The sequence below is a fragment of the Schistosoma haematobium genome, chromosome 1, assembly GCF_000699445.3.
Source record: "Schistosoma haematobium chromosome 1, whole genome shotgun sequence".
Taxonomy (NCBI): domain Eukaryota; kingdom Metazoa; phylum Platyhelminthes; class Trematoda; order Strigeidida; family Schistosomatidae; genus Schistosoma; species Schistosoma haematobium.
Window position 1 is genome coordinate 28,168,621 of NC_067196.1, and position 16,868 is coordinate 28,185,488.

A 16,868-nucleotide genomic window follows, 5' to 3' on the forward strand; every position below is an offset into this window, starting at 1 on the left:
ATCTCAATTAATATTATATGATGATCATTGAAATTATTCGTATTGATGTGTCAAGAATTCCCAGATCAGTCCAATCTAATGCAGACAGAACACGATGAGCACAACTCAACGTGTTATATTCGGAATTTGAATTAGCCACAGAATGAAGCACAATGTAATCACAAATTGGTTCAAATAACACAACCGCTACAGCTTAAATGGGAATCCAGATTTCTGTAGTTTATTATTCATTTTCTCAGTAGGTCGGTCATGTGTCTGTCCGGTTGTGTATTGAGTATAGACTGTGTGTGATCTAGAATGTACTCATTAGTATTATAATTAACTACGGAAATTGGAACGGACTCATCTGAATCCTTGTAATATCTCTTCTAGTTGTGCACCAGATTTCAAACAGCTCCATATAGTGTTCGAAGAAATCCCCACTTGCAAAATATCCGACTGTCCACGATTTCACTCGATCGTGACGCCAATATGATCATTAGAATTAGTCGAGATGACGTGCTAACTACGAACTCCAATCATAGTCCAATTTAATAGAGACAGAACACGATGAGAACAACGAATGAGACAGTCGGTGGAAGATTGGTTTGACGTGATGCACCTCCACATGTGAGTGTCAACGTAGCTGTGGTTGATGTGGATGTGTATTGAGTAGGTGTGTAAGTTGGTTGTTGTTGTTGTTGTTGTTGTTGTTGCTGTTGTAGTAGTGTTTGTTGAATATGTTGTGATTCAGGATTCGTGGATGTTGGTGTTGTTAATTTGTTGGTTTCGGTGTTATTGTTGGGAATGACTGAGATTGTCGTTGGTGTGATGAAGGTGAGTGAGACGTGTGTGAAGTGTTCAGTTCTGTCGATTTGATTCGACAGAGTATTGATTTTTGTGTGTGGGTGCGTTGGTGTCGAGGTGACTGTGTGATGGAGATGGTTGGTGTGTTGTGATAGCGTGACGTTGGGTCGCGAACACATCGTCGCTGTGGTCTAGTGGTTATGACATTGCGTTGTGGCCGCACTAACCCACGTTCGAATCCTGGCAGCGACATCCGCCTTATTGCCTCCACTACACACATTCACTACCATCGACTGCATTCGCACCATCCAACACAATCATCACTGCACTTCACACCAACCAATCCACAATTGACACTTCCAATTCAACTGAGTCCTCACTGACACCGGTGTCCCGTGACGACGCACCGACACAAGTCATAGACCGCATTCCGTCGCACACTTCCGATAGCGTACACAGCACGTCAGTCGTCATTTGACTTCATCTCAATTAATATTATATGATGATCATTGAAATTATTCGTATTGATGTGTCAAGAATTCCCAGATCAGTCCAATCTAATGCAGACAGAACACGATGAGCACAACTCAACGTGTTATATTCGGAATTTGAATTAGCCACAGAATGAAGCACAATGTAATCACAAATTGGTTCAAATAACACAACCGCTACAGCTTAAATGGGAATCCAGATTTCTGTAGTTTATTATTCATTTTCTCAGTAGGTCGGTCATGTGTCTGTCCGGTTGTGTATTGAGTATAGACTGTGTGTGATCTAGAATGTACTCATTAGTATTATAATTAACTACGGAAATTGGAACGGACTCATCTGAATCCTTGTAATATCTCTTCTAGTTGTGCACCAGATTTCAAACAGCTCCATATAGTGTTCGAAGAAATCCCCACTTGCAAAATATCCGACTGTCCACGATTTCACTCGATCGTGACGCCAATATGATCATTAGAATTAGTCGAGATGACGTGCTAACTACGAACTCCAATCATAGTCCAATTTAATAGAGACAGAACACGATGAGAACAACGAATGAGACAGTCGGTGGAAGATTGGTTTGACGTGATGCACCTCCACATGTGAGTGTCAACGTAGCTGTGGTTGATGTGGATGTGTATTGAGTAGGTGTGTAAGTTGGTTGTTGTTGTTGTTGTTGTTGCTGTTGTAGTAGTGTTTGTTGAATATGTTGTGATTCAGGATTCGTGGATGTTGGTGTTGTTAATTTGTTGGTTTCGGTGTTATTGTTGGGAATGACTGAGATTGTCGTTGGTGTGATGAAGGTGAGTGAGACGTGTGTGAAGTGTTCAGTTCTGTCGATTTGATTCGACAGAGTATTGATTTTTGTGTGTGGGTGCGTTGGTGTCGAGGTGACTGTGTGATGGAGATGGTTGGTGTGTTGTGATAGCGTGACGTTGGGTCGCGAACACATCGTCGCTGTGGTCTAGTGGTTATGACATTGCGTTGTGGCCGCACTAACCCACGTTCGAATCATGGCAGCGACATCCGCCTTATTGCCTCCACTACACACATTCACTACCATCGACTGCATTCGCACCATCCAACACAATCACCACTGCACTTCACACCAACCAATCCACAATTGACACTTCCAATTCAACTGAGTCCTCACTGACACCGGTGTCCCGTGACGACGCACCGACACAAGTCATAGACCGCATTCCGTCGCACACTTCCGATAGCGTACACAGCACGTCAGTCGTCATTTGACTTCATCTCAATTAATATTATATGATGATCATTGAAATTATTCGTATTGATGTGTCAAGAATTCCCAGATCAGTCCAATCTAATGCAGACAGAACACGATGAGCACAACTCAACGTGTTATATTCGGAATTTGAATTAGCCACAGAATGAAGCACAATGTAATCACAAATTGGTTCAAATAACACAACCGCTACAGCTTAAATGGGAATCCAGATTTCTGTAGTTTATTATTCATTTTCTCAGTAGGTCGGTCATGTGTCTGTCCGGTTGTGTATTGAGTATAGACTGTGTGTGATCTAGAATGTACTCATTAGTATTATAATTAACTACGGAAATTGGAACGGACTCATCTGAATCCTTGTAATATCTCTTCTAGTTGTGCACCAGATTTCAAACAGCTCCATATAGTGTTCGAAGAAATCCCCACTTGCAAAATATCCGACTGTCCACGATTTCACTCGATCGTGACGCCAATATGATCATTAGAATTAGTCGAGATGACGTGCTAACTACGAACTCCAATCATAGTCCAATTTAATAGAGACAGAACACGATGAGAACAACGAATGAGACAGTCGGTGGAAGATTGGTTTGACGTGATGCACCTCCACATGTGAGTGTCAACGTAGCTGTGGTTGATGTGGATGTGTATTGAGTAGGTGTGTAAGTTGGTTGTTGTTGTTGTTGTTGTTGTTGTTGCTGTTGTAGTAGTGTTTGTTGAATATGTTGTGATTCAGGATTCGTGGATGTTGGTGTTGTTAATTTGTTGGTTTCGGTGTTATTGTTGGGAATGACTGAGATTGTCGTTGGTGTGATGAAGGTGAGTGAGACGTGTGTGAAGTGTTCAGTTCTGTCGATTTGATTCGACAGAGTATTGATTTTTGTGTGTGGGTGCGTTGGTGTCGAGGTGACTGTGTGATGGAGATGGTTGGTGTGTTGTGATAGCGTGACGTTGGGTCGCGAACACATCGTCGCTGTGGTCTAGTGGTTATGACATTGCGTTGTGGCCGCACTAACCCACGTTCGAATCATGGCAGCGACATCCGCCTTATTGCCTCCACTACACACATTCACTACCATCGACTGCATTCGCACCATCCACACAATCACCACTGCACTTCACACCAACCAATCCACAATTGACACTTCCAATTCAACTGAGTCCTCACTGACACCGGTGTCCCGTGACGACGCACCGACACAAGTCATAGACCGCATTCCGTCGCACACTTCCGATAGCGTACACAGCACGTCAGTCGTCATTTGACTTCATCTCAATTAATATTATATGATGATCATTGAAATTATTCGTATTGATGTGTCAAGAATTCCCAGATCAGTCCAATCTAATGCAGACAGAACACGATGAGCACAACTCAACGTGTTATATTCGGAATTTGAATTAGCCACAGAATGAAGCACAATGTAATCACAAATTGGTTCAAATAACACAACCGCTACAGCTTAAATGGGAATCCAGATTTCTGTAGTTTATTATTCATTTTCTCAGTAGGTCGGTCATGTGTCTGTCCGGTTGTGTATTGAGTATAGACTGTGTGTGATCTAGAATGTACTCATTAGTATTATAATTAACTACGGAAATTGGAACGGACTCATCTGAATCCTTGTAATATCTCTTCTAGTTGTGCACCAGATTTCAAACAGCTCCATATAGTGTTCGAAGAAATCCCCACTTGCAAAATATCCGACTGTCCACGATTTCACTCGATCGTGACGCCAATATGATCATTAGAATTAGTCGAGATGACGTGCTAACTACGAACTCCAATCATAGTCCAATTTAATAGAGACAGAACACGATGAGAACAACGAATGAGACAGTCGGTGGAAGATTGGTTTGACGTGATGCACCTCCACATGTGAGTGTCAACGTAGCTGTGGTTGATGTGGATGTGTATTGAGTAGGTGTGTAAGTTGGTTGTTGATGTTGTTGTTGTTGTTTGTTGCTGTTGTAGTAGTGTTTGTTGAATATGTTGTGATTCAGGATTCGTGGATGTTGGTGTTGTTAATTTGTTGGTTTCGGTGTTATTGTTGGGAATGACTGAGATTGTCGTTGGTGTGATGAAGGTGAGTGAGACGTGTGTGAAGTGTTCAGTTCTGTCGATTTGATTCGACAGAGTATTGATTTTTGTGTGTGGGTGCGTTGGTGTCGAGGTGACTGTGTGATGGAGATGGTTGGTGTGTTGTGATAGCGTGACGTTGGGTCGCGAACACATCGTCGCTGTGGTCTAGTGGTTATGACATTGCGTTGTGGCCGCACTAACCCACGTTCGAATCATGGCAGCGACATCCGCCTTATTGCCTCCACTACACACATTCACTACCATCGACTGCATTCGCACCATCCAACACAATCACCACTGCACTTCACACCAACCAATCCACAATTGACACTTCCAATTCAACTGAGTCCTCACTGACACCGGTGTCCCGTGACGACGCACCGACACAAGTCATAGACCGCATTCCGTCGCACACTTCCGATAGCGTACACAGCACGTCAGTCGTCATTTGACTTCATCTCAATTAATATTATATGATGATCATTGAAATTATTCGTATTGATGTGTCAAGAATTCCCAGATCAGTCCAATCTAATGCAGACAGAACACGATGAGCACAACTCAACGTGTTATATTCGGAATTTGAATTAGCCACAGAATGAAGCACAATGTAATCACAAATTGGTTCAAATAACACAACCGCTACAGCTTAAATGGGAATCCAGATTTCTGTAGTTTATTATTCATTTTCTCAGTAGGTCGGTCATGTGTCTGTCCGGTTGTGTATTGAGTATAGACTGTGTGTGATCTAGAATGTACTCATTAGTATTATAATTAACTACGGAAATTGGAACGGACTCATCTGAATCCTTGTAATATCTCTTCTAGTTGTGCACCAGATTTCAAACAGCTCCATATAGTGTTCGAAGAAATCCCCACTTGCAAAATATCCGACTGTCCACGATTTCACTCGATCGTGACGCCAATATGATCATTAGAATTAGTCGAGATGACGTGCTAACTACGAACTCCAATCATAGTCCAATTTAATAGAGACAGAACACGATGAGAACAACGAATGAGACAGTCGGTGGAAGATTGGTTTGACGTGATGCACCTCCACATGTGAGTGTCAACGTAGCTGTGGTTGATGTGGATGTGTATTGAGTAGGTGTGTAAGTTGGTTGTTGTTGTTGTTGTTGTTGTTGTTGCTGTTGTAGTAGTGTTTGTTGAATATGTTGTGATTCAGGATTCGTGGATGTTGGTGTTGTTAATTTGTTGGTTTCGGTGTTATTGTTGGGAATGACTGAGATTGTCGTTGGTGTGATGAAGGTGAGTGAGACGTGTGTGAAGTGTTCAGTTCTGTCGATTTGATTCGACAGAGTATTGATTTTTGTGTGTGGGTGCGTTGGTGTCGAGGTGACTGTGTGATGGAGATGGTTGGTGTGTTGTGATAGCGTGACGTTGGGTCGCGAACACATCGTCGCTGTGGTCTAGTGGTTATGACATTGCGTTGTGGCCGCACTAACCCACGTTCGAATCCTGGCAGCGACATCCGCCTTATTGCCTCCACTACACACATTCACTACCATCGACTGCATTCGCACCATCCAACACAATCACCACTGCACTTCACACCAACCAATCCACAATTGACACTTCCAATTCAACTGAGTCCTCACTGACACCGGTGTCCCGTGACGACGCACCGACACAAGTCATAGACCGCATTCCGTCGCACACTTCCGATAGCGTACACAGCACGTCAGTCGTCATTTGACTTCATCTCAATTAATATTATATGATGATCATTGAAATTATTCGTATTGATGTGTCAAGAATTCCCAGATCAGTCCAATCTAATGCAGACAGAACACGATGAGCACAACTCAACGTGTTATATTCGGAATTTGAATTAGCCACAGAATGAAGCACAATGTAATCACAAATTGGTTCAAATAACACAACCGCTACAGCTTAAATGGGAATCCAGATTTCTGTAGTTTATTATTCATTTTCTCAGTAGGTCGGTCATGTGTCTGTCCGGTTGTGTATTGAGTATAGACTGTGTGTGATCTAGAATGTACTCATTAGTATTATAATTAACTACGGAAATTGGAACGGACTCATCTGAATCCTTGTAATATCTCTTCTAGTTGTGCACCAGATTTCAAACAGCTCCATATAGTGTTCGAAGAAATCCCCACTTGCAAAATATCCGACTGTCCACGATTTCACTCGATCGTGACGCCAATATGATCATTAGAATTAGTCGAGATGACGTGCTAACTACGAACTCCAATCATAGTCCAATTTAATAGAGACAGAACACGATGAGAACAACGAATGAGACAGTCGGTGGAAGATTGGTTTGACGTGATGCACCTCCACATGTGAGTGTCAACGTAGCTGTGGTTGATGTGGATGTGTATTGAGTAGGTGTGTAAGTTGGTTGTTGTTGTTGTTGTTGTTGTTGCTGTTGTAGTAGTGTTTGTTGAATATGTTGTGATTCAGGATTCGTGGATGTTGGTGTTGTTAATTTGTTGGTTTCGGTGTTATTGTTGGGAATGACTGAGATTGTCGTTGGTGTGATGAAGGTGAGTGAGACGTGTGTGAAGTGTTCAGTTCTGTCGATTTGATTCGACAGAGTATTGATTTTTGTGTGTGGGTGCGTTGGTGTCGAGGTGACTGTGTGATGGAGATGGTTGGTGTGTTGTGATAGCGTGACGTTGGGTCGCGAACACATCGTCGCTGTGGTCTAGTGGTTATGACATTGCGTTGTGGCCGCACTAACCCACGTTCGAATCATGGCAGCGACATCCGCCTTATTGCCTCCACTACACACATTCACTACCATCGACTGCATTCGCACCATCCAACACAATCACCACTGCACTTCACACCAACCAATCCACAATTGACACTTCCAATTCAACTGAGTCCTCACTGACACCGGTGTCCCGTGACGACGCACCGACACAAGTCATAGACCGCATTCCGTCGCACACTTCCGATAGCGTACACAGCACGTCAGTCGTCATTTGACTTCATCTCAATTAATATTATATGATGATCATTGAAATTATTCGTATTGATGTGTCAAGAATTCCCAGATCAGTCCAATCTAATGCAGACAGAACACGATGAGCACAACTCAACGTGTTATATTCGGAATTTGAATTAGCCACAGAATGAAGCACAATGTAATCACAAATTGGTTCAAATAACACAACCGCTACAGCTTAAATGGGAATCCAGATTTCTGTAGTTTATTATTCATTTTCTCAGTAGGTCGGTCATGTGTCTGTCCGGTTGTGTATTGAGTATAGACTGTGTGTGATCTAGAATGTACTCATTAGTATTATAATTAACTACGGAAATTGGAACGGACTCATCTGAATCCTTGTAATATCTCTTCTAGTTGTGCACCAGATTTCAAACAGCTCCATATAGTGTTCGAAGAAATCCCCACTTGCAAAATATCCGACTGTCCACGATTTCACTCGATCGTGACGCCAATATGATCATTAGAATTAGTCGAGATGACGTGCTAACTACGAACTCCAATCATAGTCCAATTTAATAGAGACAGAACACGATGAGAACAACGAATGAGACAGTCGGTGGAAGATTGGTTTGACGTGATGCACCTCCACATGTGAGTGTCAACGTAGCTGTGGTTGATGTGGATGTGTATTGAGTAGGTATGTAAGTTGGTTGTTGTTGTTGTTGTTGTTGTTGCTGTTGTAGTAGTGTTTGTTGAATATGTTGTGATTCAGGATTCGTGGATGTTGGTGTTGTTAATTTGTTGGTTTCGGTGTTATTGTTGGGAATGACTGAGATTGTCGTTGGTGTGATGAAGGTGAGTGAGACGTGTGTGAAGTGTTCAGTTCTGTCGATTTGATTCGACAGAGTATTGATTTTTGTGTGTGGGTGCGTTGGTGTCGAGGTGACTGTGTGATGGAGATGGTTGGTGTGTTGTGATAGCGTGACGTTGGGTCGCGAACACATCGTCGCTGTGGTCTAGTGGTTATGACATTGCGTTGTGGCCGCACTAACCCACGTTCGAATCCTGGCAGCGACATCCGCCTTATTGCCTCCACTACACACATTCACTACCATCGACTGCATTCGCACCATCCAACACAATCACCACTGCACTTCACACCAACCAATCCACAATTGACACTTCCAATTCAACTGAGTCCTCACTGACACCGGTGTCCCGTGACGACGCACCGACACAAGTCATAGACCGCATTCCGTCGCACACTTCCGATAGCGTACACAGCACGTCAGTCGTCATTTGACTTCATCTCAATTAATATTATATGATGATCATTGAAATTATTCGTATTGATGTGTCAAGAATTCCCAGATCAGTCCAATCTAATGCAGACAGAACACGATGAGCACAACTCAACGTGTTATATTCGGAATTTGAATTAGCCACAGAATGAAGCACAATGTAATCACAAATTGGTTCAAATAACACAACCGCTACAGCTTAAATGGGAATCCAGATTTCTGTAGTTTATTATTCATTTTCTCAGTAGGTCGGTCATGTGTCTGTCCGGTTGTGTATTGAGTATAGACTGTGTGTGATCTAGAATGTACTCATTAGTATTATAATTAACTACGGAAATTGGAACGGACTCATCTGAATCCTTGTAATATCTCTTCTAGTTGTGCACCAGATTTCAAACAGCTCCATATAGTGTTCGAAGAAATCCCCACTTGCAAAATATCCGACTGTCCACGATTTCACTCGATCGTGACGCCAATATGATCATTAGAATTAGTCGAGATGACGTGCTAACTACGAACTCCAATCATAGTCCAATTTAATAGAGACAGAACACGATGAGAACAACGAATGAGACAGTCGGTGGAAGATTGGTTTGACGTGATGCACCTCCACATGTGAGTGTCAACGTAGCTGTGGTTGATGTGGATGTGTATTGAGTAGGTGTGTAAGTTGGTTGTTGTTGTTGTTGTTGTTGTTGTTGCTGTTGTAGTAGTGTTTGTTGAATATGTTGTGATTCAGGATTCGTGGATGTTGGTGTTGTTAATTTGTTGGTTTCGGTGTTATTGTTGGGAATGACTGAGATTGTCGTTGGTGTGATGAAGGTGAGTGAGACGTGTGTGAAGTGTTCAGTTCTGTCGATTTGATTCGACAGAGTATTGATTTTTGTGTGTGGGTGCGTTGGTGTCGAGGTGACTGTGTGATGGAGATGGTTGGTGTGTTGTGATAGCGTGACGTTGGGTCGCGAACACATCGTCGCTGTGGTCTAGTGGTTATGACATTGCGTTGTGGCCGCACTAACCCACGTTCGAATCCTGGCAGCGACATCCGCCTTATTGCCTCCACTACACACATTCACTACCATCGACTGCATTCGCACCATCCAACACAATCACCACTGCACTTCACACCAACCAATCCACAATTGACACTTCCAATTCAACTGAGTCCTCACTGACACCGGTGTCCCGTGACGACGCACCGACACAAGTCATAGACCGCATTCCGTCGCACACTTCCGATAGCGTACACAGCACGTCAGTCGTCATTTGACTTCATCTCAATTAATATTATATGATGATCATTGAAATTATTCGTATTGATGTGTCAAGAATTCCCAGATCAGTCCAATCTAATGCAGACAGAACACGATGAGCACAACTCAACGTGTTATATTCGGAATTTGAATTAGCCACAGAATGAAGCACAATGTAATCACAAATTGGTTCAAATAACACAACCGCTACAGCTTAAATGGGAATCCAGATTTCTGTAGTTTATTATTCATTTTCTCAGTAGGTCGGTCATGTGTCTGTCCGGTTGTGTATTGAGTATAGACTGTGTGTGATCTAGAATGTACTCATTAGTATTATAATTAACTACGGAAATTGGAACGGACTCATCTGAATCCTTGTAATATCTCTTCTAGTTGTGCACCAGATTTCAAACAGCTCCATATAGTGTTCGAAGAAATCCCCACTTGCAAAATATCCGACTGTCCACGATTTCACTCGATCGTGACGCCAATATGATCATTAGAATTAGTCGAGATGACGTGCTAACTACGAACTCCAATCATAGTCCAATTTAATAGAGACAGAACACGATGAGAACAACGAATGAGACAGTCGGTGGAAGATTGGTTTGACGTGATGCACCTCCACATGTGAGTGTCAACGTAGCTGTGGTTGATGTGGATGTGTATTGAGTAGGTGTGTAAGTTGGTTGTTGTTGTTGTTGTTGTTGTTGTTGCTGTTGTAGTAGTGTTTGTTGAATATGTTGTGATTCAGGATTCGTGGATGTTGGTGTTGTTAATTTGTTGGTTTCGGTGTTATTGTTGGGAATGACTGAGATTGTCGTTGGTGTGATGAAGGTGAGTGAGACGTGTGTGAAGTGTTCAGTTCTGTCGATTTGATTCGACAGAGTATTGATTTTTGTGTGTGGGTGCGTTGGTGTCGAGGTGACTGTGTGATGGAGATGGTTGGTGTGTTGTGATAGCGTGACGTTGGGTCGCGAACACATCGTCGCTGTGGTCTAGTGGTTATGACATTGCGTTGTGGCCGCACTAACCCACGTTCGAATCATGGCAGCGACATCCGCCTTATTGCCTCCACTACACACATTCACTACCATCGACTGCATTCGCACCATCCAACACAATCACCACTGCACTTCACACCAACCAATCCACAATTGACACTTCCAATTCAACTGAGTCCTCACTGACACCGGTGTCCCGTGACGACGCACCGACACAAGTCATAGACCGCATTCCGTCGCACACTTCCGATAGCGTACACAGCACGTCAGTCGTCATTTGACTTCATCTCAATTAATATTATATGATGATCATTGAAATTATTCGTATTGATGTGTCAAGAATTCCCAGATCAGTCCAATCTAATGCAGACAGAACACGATGAGCACAACTCAACGTGTTATATTCGGAATTTGAATTAGCCACAGAATGAAGCACAATGTAATCACAAATTGGTTCAAATAACACAACCGCTACAGCTTAAATGGGAATCCAGATTTCTGTAGTTTATTATTCATTTTCTCAGTAGGTCGGTCATGTGTCTGTCCGGTTGTGTATTGAGTATAGACTGTGTGTGATCTAGAATGTACTCATTAGTATTATAATTAACTACGGAAATTGGAACGGACTCATCTGAATCCTTGTAATATCTCTTCTAGTTGTGCACCAGATTTCAAACAGCTCCATATAGTGTTCGAAGAAATCCCCACTTGCAAAATATCCGACTGTCCACGATTTCACTCGATCGTGACGCCAATATGATCATTAGAATTAGTCGAGATGACGTGCTAACTACGAACTCCAATCATAGTCCAATTTAATAGAGACAGAACACGATGAGAACAACGAATGAGACAGTCGGTGGAAGATTGGTTTGACGTGATGCACCTCCACATGTGAGTGTCAACGTAGCTGTGGTTGATGTGGATGTGTATTGAGTAGGTGTGTAAGTTGGTTGTTGTTGTTGTTGTTGTTGTTGTTGCTGTTGTAGTAGTGTTTGTTGAATATGTTGTGATTCAGGATTCGTGGATGTTGGTGTTGTTAATTTGTTGGTTTCGGTGTTATTGTTGGGAATGACTGAGATTGTCGTTGGTGTGATGAAGGTGAGTGAGACGTGTGTGAAGTGTTCAGTTCTGTCGATTTGATTCGACAGAGTATTGATTTTTGTGTGTGGGTGCGTTGGTGTCGAGGTGACTGTGTGATGGAGATGGTTGGTGTGTTGTGATAGCGTGACGTTGGGTCGCGAACACATCGTCGCTGTGGTCTAGTGGTTATGACATTGCGTTGTGGCCGCACTAACCCACGTTCGAATCATGGCAGCGACATCCGCCTTATTGCCTCCACTACACACATTCACTACCATCGACTGCATTCGCACCATCCAACACAATCACCACTGCACTTCACACCAACCAATCCACAATTGACACTTCCAATTCAACTGAGTCCTCACTGACACCGGTGTCCCGTGACGACGCACCGACACAAGTCATAGACCGCATTCCGTCGCACACTTCCGATAGCGTACACAGCACGTCAGTCGTCATTTGACTTCATCTCAATTAATATTATATGATGATCATTGAAATTATTCGTATTGATGTGTCAAGAATTCCCAGATCAGTCCAATCTAATGCAGACAGAACACGATGAGCACAACTCAACGTGTTATATTCGGAATTTGAATTAGCCACAGAATGAAGCACAATGTAATCACAAATTGGTTCAAATAACACAACCGCTACAGCTTAAATGGGAATCCAGATTTCTGTAGTTTATTATTCATTTTCTCAGTAGGTCGGTCATGTGTCTGTCCGGTTGTGTATTGAGTATAGACTGTGTGTGATCTAGAATGTACTCATTAGTATTATAATTAACTACGGAAATTGGAACGGACTCATCTGAATCCTTGTAATATCTCTTCTAGTTGTGCACCAGATTTCAAACAGCTCCATATAGTGTTCGAAGAAATCCCCACTTGCAAAATATCCGACTGTCCACGATTTCACTCGATCGTGACGCCAATATGATCATTAGAATTAGTCGAGATGACGTGCTAACTACGAACTCCAATCATAGTCCAATTTAATAGAGACAGAACACGATGAGAACAACGAATGAGACAGTCGGTGGAAGATTGGTTTGACGTGATGCACCTCCACATGTGAGTGTCAACGTAGCTGTGGTTGATGTGGATGTGTATTGAGTAGGTGTGTAAGTTGGTTGTTTGTTGTTGTTGTTGTTGTTGTTGCTGTTGTAGTAGTGTTTGTTGAATATGTTGTGATTCAGGATTCGTGGATGTTGGTGTTGTTAATTTGTTGGTTTCGGTGTTATTGTTGGGAATGACTGAGATTGTCGTTGGTGTGATGAAGGTGAGTGAGACGTGTGTGAAGTGTTCAGTTCTGTCGATTTGATTCGACAGAGTATTGATTTTTGTGTGTGGGTGCGTTGGTGTCGAGGTGACTGTGTGATGGAGATGGTTGGTGTGTTGTGATAGCGTGACGTTGGGTCGCGAACACATCGTCGCTGTGGTCTAGTGGTTATGACATTGCGTTGTGGCCGCACTAACCCACGTTCGAATCATGGCAGCGACATCCGCCTTATTGCCTCCACTACACACATTCACTACCATCGACTGCATTCGCACCATCCAACACAATCACCACTGCACTTCACACCAACCAATCCACAATTGACACTTCCAATTCAACTGAGTCCTCACTGACACCGGTGTCCCGTGACGACGCACCGACACAAGTCATAGACCGCATTCCGTCGCACACTTCCGATAGCGTACACAGCACGTCAGTCGTCATTTGACTTCATCTCAATTAATATTATATGATGATCATTGAAATTATTCGTATTGATGTGTCAAGAATTCCCAGATCAGTCCAATCTAATGCAGACAGAACACGATGAGCACAACTCAACGTGTTATATTCGGAATTTGAATTAGCCACAGAATGAAGCACAATGTAATCACAAATTGGTTCAAATAACACAACCGCTACAGCTTAAATGGGAATCCAGATTTCTGTAGTTTATTATTCATTTTCTCAGTAGGTCGGTCATGTGTCTGTCCGGTTGTGTATTGAGTATAGACTGTGTGTGATCTAGAATGTACTCATTAGTATTATAATTAACTACGGAAATTGGAACGGACTCATCTGAATCCTTGTAATATCTCTTCTAGTTGTGCACCAGATTTCAAACAGCTCCATATAGTGTTCGAAGAAATCCCCACTTGCAAAATATCCGACTGTCCACGATTTCACTCGATCGTGACGCCAATATGATCATTAGAATTAGTCGAGATGACGTGCTAACTACGAACTCCAATCATAGTCCAATTTAATAGAGACAGAACACGATGAGAACAACGAATGAGACAGTCGGTGGAAGATTGGTTTGACGTGATGCACCTCCACATGTGAGTGTCAACGTAGCTGTGGTTGATGTGGATGTGTATTGAGTAGGTGTGTAAGTTGGTTGTTGTTGTTGTTGTTGTTGTTGTTGCTGTTGTAGTAGTGTTTGTTGAATATGTTGTGATTCAGGATTCGTGGATGTTGGTGTTGTTAATTTGTTGGTTTCGGTGTTATTGTTGGGAATGACTGAGATTGTCGTTGGTGTGATGAAGGTGAGTGAGACGTGTGTGAAGTGTTCAGTTCTGTCGATTTGATTCGACAGAGTATTGATTTTTGTGTGTGGGTGCGTTGGTGTCGAGGTGACTGTGTGATGGAGATGGTTGGTGTGTTGTGATAGCGTGACGTTGGGTCGCGAACACATCGTCGCTGTGGTCTAGTGGTTATGACATTGCGTTGTGGCCGCACTAACCCACGTTCGAATCATGGCAGCGACATCCGCCTTATTGCCTCCACTACACACATTCACTACCATCGACTGCATTCGCACCATCCAACACAATCACCACTGCACTTCACACCAACCAATCCACAATTGACACTTCCAATTCAACTGAGTCCTCACTGACACCGGTGTCCCGTGACGACGCACCGACACAAGTCATAGACCGCATTCCGTCGCACACTTCCGATAGCGTACACAGCACGTCAGTCGTCATTTGACTTCATCTCAATTAATATTATATGATGATCATTGAAATTATTCGTATTGATGTGTCAAGAATTCCCAGATCAGTCCAATCTAATGCAGACAGAACACGATGAGCACAACTCAACGTGTTATATTCGGAATTTGAATTAGCCACAGAATGAAGCACAATGTAATCACAAATTGGTTCAAATAACACAACCGCTACAGCTTAAATGGGAATCCAGATTTCTGTAGTTTATTATTCATTTTCTCAGTAGGTCGGTCATGTGTCTGTCCGGTTGTGTATTGAGTATAGACTGTGTGTGATCTAGAATGTACTCATTAGTATTATAATTAACTACGGAAATTGGAACGGACTCATCTGAATCCTTGTAATATCTCTTCTAGTTGTGCACCAGATTTCAAACAGCTCCATATAGTGTTCGAAGAAATCCCCACTTGCAAAATATCCGACTGTCCACGATTTCACTCGATCGTGACGCCAATATGATCATTAGAATTAGTCGAGATGACGTGCTAACTACGAACTCCAATCATAGTCCAATTTAATAGAGACAGAACACGATGAGAACAACGAATGAGACAGTCGGTGGAAGATTGGTTTGACGTGATGCACCTCCACATGTGAGTGTCAACGTAGCTGTGGTTGATGTGGATGTGTATTGAGTAGGTGTGTAAGTTGGTTGTTGTTGTTGTTGTTGTTGTTGTTGCTGTTGTAGTAGTGTTTGTTGAATATGTTGTGATTCAGGATTCGTGGATGTTGGTGTTGTTAATTTGTTGGTTTCGGTGTTATTGTTGGGAATGACTGAGATTGTCGTTGGTGTGATGAAGGTGAGTGAGACGTGTGTGAAGTGTTCAGTTCTGTCGATTTGATTCGACAGAGTATTGATTTTTGTGTGTGGGTGCGTTGGTGTCGAGGTGACTGTGTGATGGAGATGGTTGGTGTGTTGTGATAGCGTGACGTTGGGTCGCGAACACATCGTCGCTGTGGTCTAGTGGTTATGACATTGCGTTGTGGCCGCACTAACCCACGTTCGAATCATGGCAGCGACATCCGCCTTATTGCCTCCACTACACACATTCACTACCATCGACTGCATTCGCACCATCCAACACAATCACCACTGCACTTCACACCAACCAATCCACAATTGACACTTCCAATTCAACTGAGTCCTCACTGACACCGGTGTCCCGTGACGACGCACCGACACAAGTCATAGACCGCATTCCGTCGCACACTTCCGATAGCGTACACAGCACGTCAGTCGTCATTTGACTTCATCTCAATTAATATTATATGATGATCATTGAAATTATTCGTATTGATGTGTCAAGAATTCCCAGATCAGTCCAATCTAATGCAGACAGAACACGATGAGCACAACTCAACGTGTTATATTCGGAATTTGAATTAGCCACAGAATGAAGCACAATGTAATCACAAATTGGTTCAAATAACACAACCGCTACAGCTTAAATGGGAATCCAGATTTCTGTAGTTTATTATTCATTTTCTCAGTAGGTCGGTCATGTGTCTGTCCGGTTGTGTATTGAGTATAGACTGTGTGTGATCTAGAATGTACTCATTAGTATTATAATTAACTACGGAAATTGGAACGGACTCATCTGAATCCTTGTAATATCTCTTCTAGTTGTGCACCAGATTTCAAACAGC